The following is an 8128-nucleotide window of genomic DNA, read 5'->3' as shown; positions in this document are numbered from 1 at the left end:
TCAGAGCCTGAAGGTACGGAGGTGCCGTTCCCCTCACAGCCCCGTAGGCAAGCACCATGGTTTTGTAGCGGATGCGAGCTTCAACTGGAAGCCAGTGGAGAGAGCGGAGGAGCGGGGTGACGTGAGAGAACTTGGGAAGGTTGAACACCAGACGGGCTGCGGCGTTCTGGATGAGTTGTAGGGGTTTGATGGCACAGGCAGGGAGCCCAGCCAACAGCGAGTTGCAGTAATCCAGACGGGAGATGACAAGTGCCTGGATTAGGACCTGCGCCGCTTCCTGTGTGAGGCAAGGTCGTACTCTGCGAATGTTGTAGAGCATGAACCTACAGGATCGGGTCACCGCCTTGATGTTAGTGGAGAACGACAGGGTGTTGTCCAGGATCACGCCAAGGTTCTTAGCACTCTGGGAGGAGGACACAAGGGAGTTGTCAACCGTGATGGCGAGATCATGGAACGGGCAGTCCTTCCCCGGGAGGAAGAGCAGCTCCGTCTTGCCGAGGTTCAGCTTGAGGTGGTGATCCGTCATCCACACTGATATGTCTGCCAGACATGCAGAGATGCGATTCGCCACCTGGTTGTCAGAAGGGGGAAAGGAGAAGATTAATTGTGTGTCGTCTGCATAGCAATGATACGAGAGACCGTGTGAGGATATGACAGAGCCAAGTGACTTGGTGTATAGCGAGAATAGGAGAGGGCCTAGAACAGAGCCCTGGGGGACACCAGTGGTGAGAGCACGTGGTGCGGAGACAGCTTCTCGCCACGCCACCTGGTAGGAGCGACCTGTCAGGTAGGACGCAATCCAAGCGTGGGCCGCGCCGGAGATGCCCAGCTCGGAGAGGGTGGAGAGGAGGATCTGATGGTTCACAGTATCAAAGGCAGCAGATAGGTCTAGAAGGATGAGAGCAGAGGAGAGAGAGTTAGCTTTAGCAGTGCGGAGAGCCTCCGTGACACAGAGAAGAGCAGTCTCAGTTGAATGCCCAGTCTTGAAACCTGACTGATTAGGATCAAGAAGGTCGTTCTGAGAGAGATAGCAGGAGAGCTGGCCAAGGACGGCACGTTCAAGAGTTTTGGAGAGAAAAGAAAGAAGGGATACTGGTCTGTAGTTGTTGACATCGGAGGGATCGAGTGTAGGTTTTTTCAGAAGGGGTGCAACTCTCGCTCTCTTGAAGACGGAAGGGACGTAGCCAGCGGTCAAGGATGAGTTGATGAGCGAGGTGAGGTAGGGGAGAAGGTCTCCGGAAATGGTCTGGAGAAGAGAGGAGGGGATAGGGTCAAGTGGGCAGGTTGTTGGGCGGCCGGCCGTCACAAGACGCGAGATTTCATCTGGAGAGAGAGGGGAGAAAGAGGTCAAAGCACAGGGTAGGGCAGTGTGAGCAGGACCAGCGGTGTCGCTTGACTTAGCAAACGAGGATCGGATGTCGTCAACCTTCTTTTCAAAATGGTTGACGAAGTCATCCGCAGTGAGGGAGGGGGGGGGGGGGGGGGGGGAGGGGGAGGAGGATTCAGGAGGGAGGAGAAGGTAGCAAAAAGCTTCCTAGGGTTAGAGGCAGATGCTTGGAATTTAGAGTGGTAGAAAGTGGCTTTAGCAGCAGAGACAGAAGAGGAAAATGTAGAGAGGAGGGAGTGAAAGGATGCGAGGTCCGCAGGGAGGCGAGTTTTCCTCCATTTCCGCTCGGCTGCCCGGAGCCCTGTTCTGTGAGCTCGCAGTGAGTCGTCGAGCCACGGAGCAGGAGGGGAGGACCGAGCCGGCCTGGAGGATAGGGGACAGAGAAAATCAAAGGATGCAGAGAGGGAGGAGAGGAGGGTTGAGGAGGCAAAATCAGGAGATAGGTTGGAGAAGGTTTGAGCAGAGGGAAGAGATGATAGGATGGAAGAGGAGAGAGTAGCAGGAGAGAGAGAGCGAAGGTTGGGACGGCGCAATACCATCCGAGTAGGGGCAGAGTGAGAAGTTTTTGATGAGAGCGAGAGGGAAAAGGATACAAGGTAGTGGTCGGAGACTTGGAGAGGAGTTGCAATGAGATTAGTGGAAGAACAGCATCTAGTAAAGATGAGGTCAAGCGTATTGCCTGCCTTGTGAGTAGGGGGGGAAGGTGAGAGGGTGAGGTCAAAAGAGGAGAGGAGTGGAAAGAAGGAGGCAGAGAGGAATGAGTCGAAGGTAGACGTGGGGAGGTTAAAGTCACCCAGAACTGTGAGAGGTGAGCCATCCTCAGGGAAGGAACTTATCAAGGCGTCAAGCTCATTGATGAACTCTCCAAGGGAACCTGGAGGGCGATAAATGATGAGGATGTTAAGCTTGAAAGGGCTGGTAACTGTGACAGCATGGAATTCAAATGAGGAGATAGACAGATGGGTCAGGGGAGAAAGAGAGAATGTCCACTTGGGAGAGATGAGGATTCCAGTGCCACCACCCCGCTGGCTCGATGCTCTAGGGGTATGCGAGAACACGTGGCCAGACGAGGAGAGAGCAGTAGGAGTAGCAGTGTTATCTGTGGTGATCCATGTTTCCGTCAGCGCCAGGAAGTCTAGGGACTGGAGGGTAGCATAGGCTGAGATGAACTCAGCCTTGTTGGCCGCAGACCGGCAGTTCCAGAGGCTGCCGGAGACCTGGAACTCCACGTGGGTCGTGCGCGCTGGGACCACCAGGTTAGAGTGGCAGCGGCCACGCGGTGTGAAGAGTTTGTATGGCCTGTGCAGAGTGGAGAGAACCGGGATCGACAGACACATAGTTGACAAGCTACAGAAGAGGCTACGCTAATGCAAAGGAGATTGGAATAACAAGTGGACTACACGTCTCGAATGTTCAGAAAGTTAAGCTTACGTTGCAGAAAATCTATTGACTAAAATGATGAAAATGATACAGTACTGCTGGCTGGTGGAGTAGGCTAGCTAGCAGTGGCTGCGTTGTTGACTTTGTTTGACCGTGTAGCTGGCTAGGTGTAGCTGGCTAGGTGACCTCGATAGTTTCAGTACTACACCTTGTCATGATACAAAAGCAACTTTGTAGCTAGCTAACATAACACTAATCAAGACGTTCCTTTGTAATGTATTTTAGTTTCTACAGTGTTACTAGTTGGCTGGGTTAGGAAAAATGGCGTCGCGGGGGACGGCAATAGCTGGCTAGCTAACCTCGGTAATTACTAAACTACACAATTATCAAGCTATGACAAAGACAACTATGTAGCTAGCTAGCCAACACTGCACTAGTCAAATCGTTCCGTTGTAAAGTATTGGTATCTACAGCGCTGCTAGTCGGTAACGGTTGGCTAGCTGTTGGCTAGCTAGCTAGCAGTGGATTAATGATGACTAGGTGTGTTGACTACGTCTGGCGTCGCGGCTGGCTACTTACTAATAATTACTCTAAACTACACAATTATCTTAGATGCAAAGACAACTAAGTAGCTGGCTCACTAACACTACACTAGTCAAGTCGTTCCGTTGTAATGTAATAGATAGTGCAGCTAGTCGGTGGAAGTTGGCTGGTTGGCTAGCTAGCAGTGTTGACTAGCTAGCTAGCAGTGATGACTACGTTAGGAGGACGAAGATAGCTAACTTCGATAATTACTCTAAGCTACACGATTATCTTTGATACAAAGACGGCTATGTAGCTAGCTAAGAAAAGAAAATAATTGCTCGGATCAAACAACTCAAACCGTTGTAATGTAGTGAAGTGTAATATTACCTGTGGAGTGAAGCGTAGTGCGACTGCTCGCAACCAACTGTTATCTATCATGTCTGTCACATGTGCTCATTGCGAACCTTCTTCATCTGTGAAGAGCACAGGGCGCCAGTGGCGAATTTGCCAATCTTGGTGTTCTCTGGCAAATGCCAAACGTCCTGCACGGTGTTGGGCTGTAAGCACAACCCCCACCTGTGGACATCGGGCCCTCATACAACCCTCATGGAGTCTGTTTCTGACCGTTTGAGCAGACACATGCACATTTGTGGCCTGCTGGGGGTCATTTTGCAGGGCTGTGGCAGTGCTCCTCCTGCTCCTCCTTGCACAAAGGCGGAGGTTGCGGTCCTGCTGCTGGGTTGTTGCCCTCCTACAGCCTCCTCCACGTCTCCTGATGTACTGGCCTGTCTCCTGGTAGCGCCTCCATGCTCTGGAAACTACGCTGACAGACACAGCAAACCTTCTTGCCACAGCTCGCATTGATGTGCCATCCTGGATGAGCTGCACTAACTGAGCCACTTGTGTGGGTTTTAGACTCCGTCTCATGCTACCACTAGAGTGAAAGCACCGCCAGGATTCAAAAGTGACCAAAACATCAGCCAGGAAGCATAGGAACTGAGAAGTGGTCTGTGGTCACCACCTGCCAAACCACTCCTTTATTGGGGATGTCTTGCTAATTGCCTATAATTTCCACCTGTTATCTATTCCATTTGCACAACAGCATGTGAAATGTATTGTCAATTAGTGTTGCTTCCTAAGTGGACATTGTGTTGTTTAAGTGTTCCCTTTATTTTTTTGAGCAGTGTATTTTGTAACAAGATAGTCTCGAGAGCTGTAATTTGTATTGTATATATGCAAAAAACTATTCTATACCATTTTTTTAATAGCGGTTCACCATTTTGTGGCCCCCATTCACCCTGCATTGGTATCAGACATCAGATGACACTATGGTGTGATAAAATGTCTGCTAAATTAATTAAATACAAATGTATATATAAAAATGTACAATTTCAAAGCATGCTGAGTATTACTCTAATAAGCTCTGCCCCAAAACAAGGCCAATAATAATACCCAGTGTGCTTTGCAGTTCATTTTGGTATGTTAATTTTCACATATACTGACAGGCGCAGGAATGCGTAACAGGGGTTTTTGTTTTACCCAAATTACGGCGTGCCGTGTAAAGGCACAGGGACAAAGACCAAACAAACACGTAACAAAAACAAAGGGTTGAAACCCAATGTCACGACTTCCGCCGAAGTCGGGTCCTCTCCTTGTACAGGCGGCTGTCGGCGTCGCCGGTCTTCTAGCCATCATTGATCCACTTTTCATTTTACATTTGTTTTGTCTTGTTTTCCTCACACCTGGTTTCAATCCCCTCAATTACTTGTGTATTTAACCCTCTGTTCCCCCCATGTCTTTGTGTGGGATTGTTTATTGTTTCATGTATGCACACGCTAGACTGGTTGCGCTGGGTTATGTCAACCCATATTGTATTTAGTGTTCATTGTGCCATGTGTTTTTGGTTCGCCTACATAAAAGGCTCTGTTTGTTACCCTAAATCTGCTCTCCTGCGCCTGACTCCCTTACAGCCATTTACGCATACCTAACATCCAAACAAAAGCACAAGGAGTACCTCGAATAAATAACACTAGCGCACAATGATTATCACACGGGACGAGACCCGTAATCATGCATAATCCACAAGGGCACGAAAGCCCAAAACACACAGCACAGGTACTCACACGCACCAACGGACATTGCAACAATAATCGACAGCACCATGGTGAACAAAGGGCACATGTAGTTGAAGTCGGAAGTTTACATACACTTAGGTTGGAGTCATTAAAAGTTGTTTTTCAACCACTGCACAAATTTCTTGTTAACAAACTATAGTTTTGGCAACTTGTTTACGACATCTACTTTGTGCATGACACAAGTCATTTTTCCAACAATTGCTTACAAACAGATTATTTCACTTATAATTCACTGTATCACAATTACAGTGGATCAGAAGTTTACATACACTAACTTGACTGTGCCTTTAAACAGCTTGGAAAATTCCAGAAAATGATGTCATGGCTACAGAAGTTTCTGATAGGCTAATTGACAGCATTTGAATCAATTGGAGGTGTACCTGTGGATGTATTTCAAGGCCTACCTTCAAACCCCAAAAAAATTTGGAGAAAAAAGGGGGACGCTTGCAAGCCGATGAACAACATCCCAACCGTGACTCACGGGGGTGGCAGCATCATGTTGTGGGGGTGCTTTGCTTCAGGAGGGACTGGTGCACTTCACAAAATAGATGGCATCATGAGGTAGGAAAATTATGTGGATATATTGAAGCAACATCTCAAGACATCAGTCAGGAAGTTAAAGCTTGGTCGCAAATGGGTCTTCCAAATGGACATTGACCCCAACCATACTTCCAAAGTTGTGGCAAAATGGCTTAAGGACAACAAAGTCAAGGTATTGGAGTGGCCACAAAACCCTGACCTCAATCCTATAGAACATTTGTGGGCAGAACTGAAAAAGCGTGTGCGAGCAAGGAGGCAAACCAACCTGACTCAGTTACACCAGCTCTGTCAGGAGGAATGGGCCAAAATTCACCCATCTTATTGTGGGACGCTTGTGGAAGGCTACTCAAAATGTTTGACCCAAGTTAAACAATTTAAAGGCAATGCTACCAAATACTAATTGAGTGTATGTAAACTTCTGACCCACTGGGAATATGATGAAATAAATAAAAGCTGAAATAAATCATTCTCTCTACTATTATTCTGACATTTCACATTCTTAAAATCAAGTGGTGATCCTAACTGACGTAAGACAGGGAATATTACTTGGATTAAATGTCAGGAATTGTGAAAAACCTAGTTCAAATGTATTTGGCTAAGGTGTATGTAAACTTCTGACTTCAACTGTATATACAAATACAATCAGTGGGAATAGGGGCCAGGTGTGCGCAATGAAATTTCCAGAGGGATCCGTGACAACAACAGAACAGATGAAACGGAATGACGTTTACTCTAATTGGTGGCCAAAAATAACTATCGGAAACCCACATCTCCAATCTTCTGATCTGAACCAGTGGGTCATAGCTCAATAGCCAAACTAAGTGTCAAACTGACTGGGTCAAAGATAACCAGGCACTCAAATGATGTTTCAGCTGTCAAATTGAAATGGAAAGCCTTGGATAACATATCCATCTAATTTTCTTCATGGTAGGCTATGACACCTTCGGCTTATTTGTCTTAGGTCTTGGTAAGACCAAATTGTTAATGGGTTGGCTACACAAAACGATGGCCAATTCAGGATGCATTTGGAGAGAGTGGTGGGTACATCATTTGCTTGCAAAAGGCTTGATGATTCATTGAAATTCATTTGGGGTGAATTCTGGAGCACTGCTGCTGTGGCTCACCATTTTGGCATGCGTAATTTCAATGAGATTCAAGGCGCTGTAATGGACGCTGACACAGACTAAGGTGAAGGTGCATACTGTATTCCTACCCGCAACAGACATTCAACTGGCAGACGATTCTACTGAGGCTACAGGCTACACTTTTGCATATTCTAGGATAACTGGCTTCACACTGACGTCAACGGGATGTATAAATTAGTTTACAATGGGAACCTGGGGAGAACAGGTGACTCATACAAAAAACCTTAGCAAAAACCATAGAAAAACGTCCCGGGAATGAATTAATCCAACTGTGAAGAGGATCCATCCTACTACAGAGGTGATATCAACTGGAAGACACTGCCTCCTGACAGAGAGGGTATAGTCCTATTCAAGGGAAATCTCTATATTATTAGGATTTCAAGTTGCACTATATGCTTGACGGCTCCAAATTCGGGTGGTGAATTTAATCGAGGATGCATATTGGAGTAGGCCTAAATTGGTTCACCGTCGGTCAATTTGCCAAATAGCTTTTGTTGAATGCTGGCATGGTCAGTAAAGACTTAAACCGCCTGCACACAAGTTATTGTCATATGGTACATTTTACATAGTCTTCACAGTCTATGTGCCGCATCACAACACAAATAATAATACTACACATTAGCAACTTCTTCGGTGGTTTACTACTGGTACCGCACTGCAAAGCAACGCACAAATTGAAAAAATCCAATGCATGGGAAACACTGCACGTAGTGCCACGTATCACAAAATACTGTAGTCCGTCAGATGAGTCGCAGCGGTGCCTTTGCCTTTCACTGAAATGAATGGGCTTTTGCTGGAACGCATACAGGTCGACCCATTCGGTGTGTACGAGGCGTTATGAGAGGAGCGAGCAATACTGCATATCTCTGCTGACAAAACGACTACTTGTACTGCCACAACTGTGCCACGAGACACACACAAGGAGCCTTTGACAGCCACTGAAGCGGACCCGAGTGGCATATCAAGCAGCGCCCTGCAGTAATTGGGGCCATATACCCGTGACAAAGGACATAATT

Source organism: Salmo trutta, chromosome 12, assembly GCF_901001165.1.
Source record: "Salmo trutta chromosome 12, fSalTru1.1, whole genome shotgun sequence".
NCBI lineage: Eukaryota > Metazoa > Chordata > Actinopteri > Salmoniformes > Salmonidae > Salmo > Salmo trutta.
Note: the sequence above shows the minus strand (reverse complement) of the source record.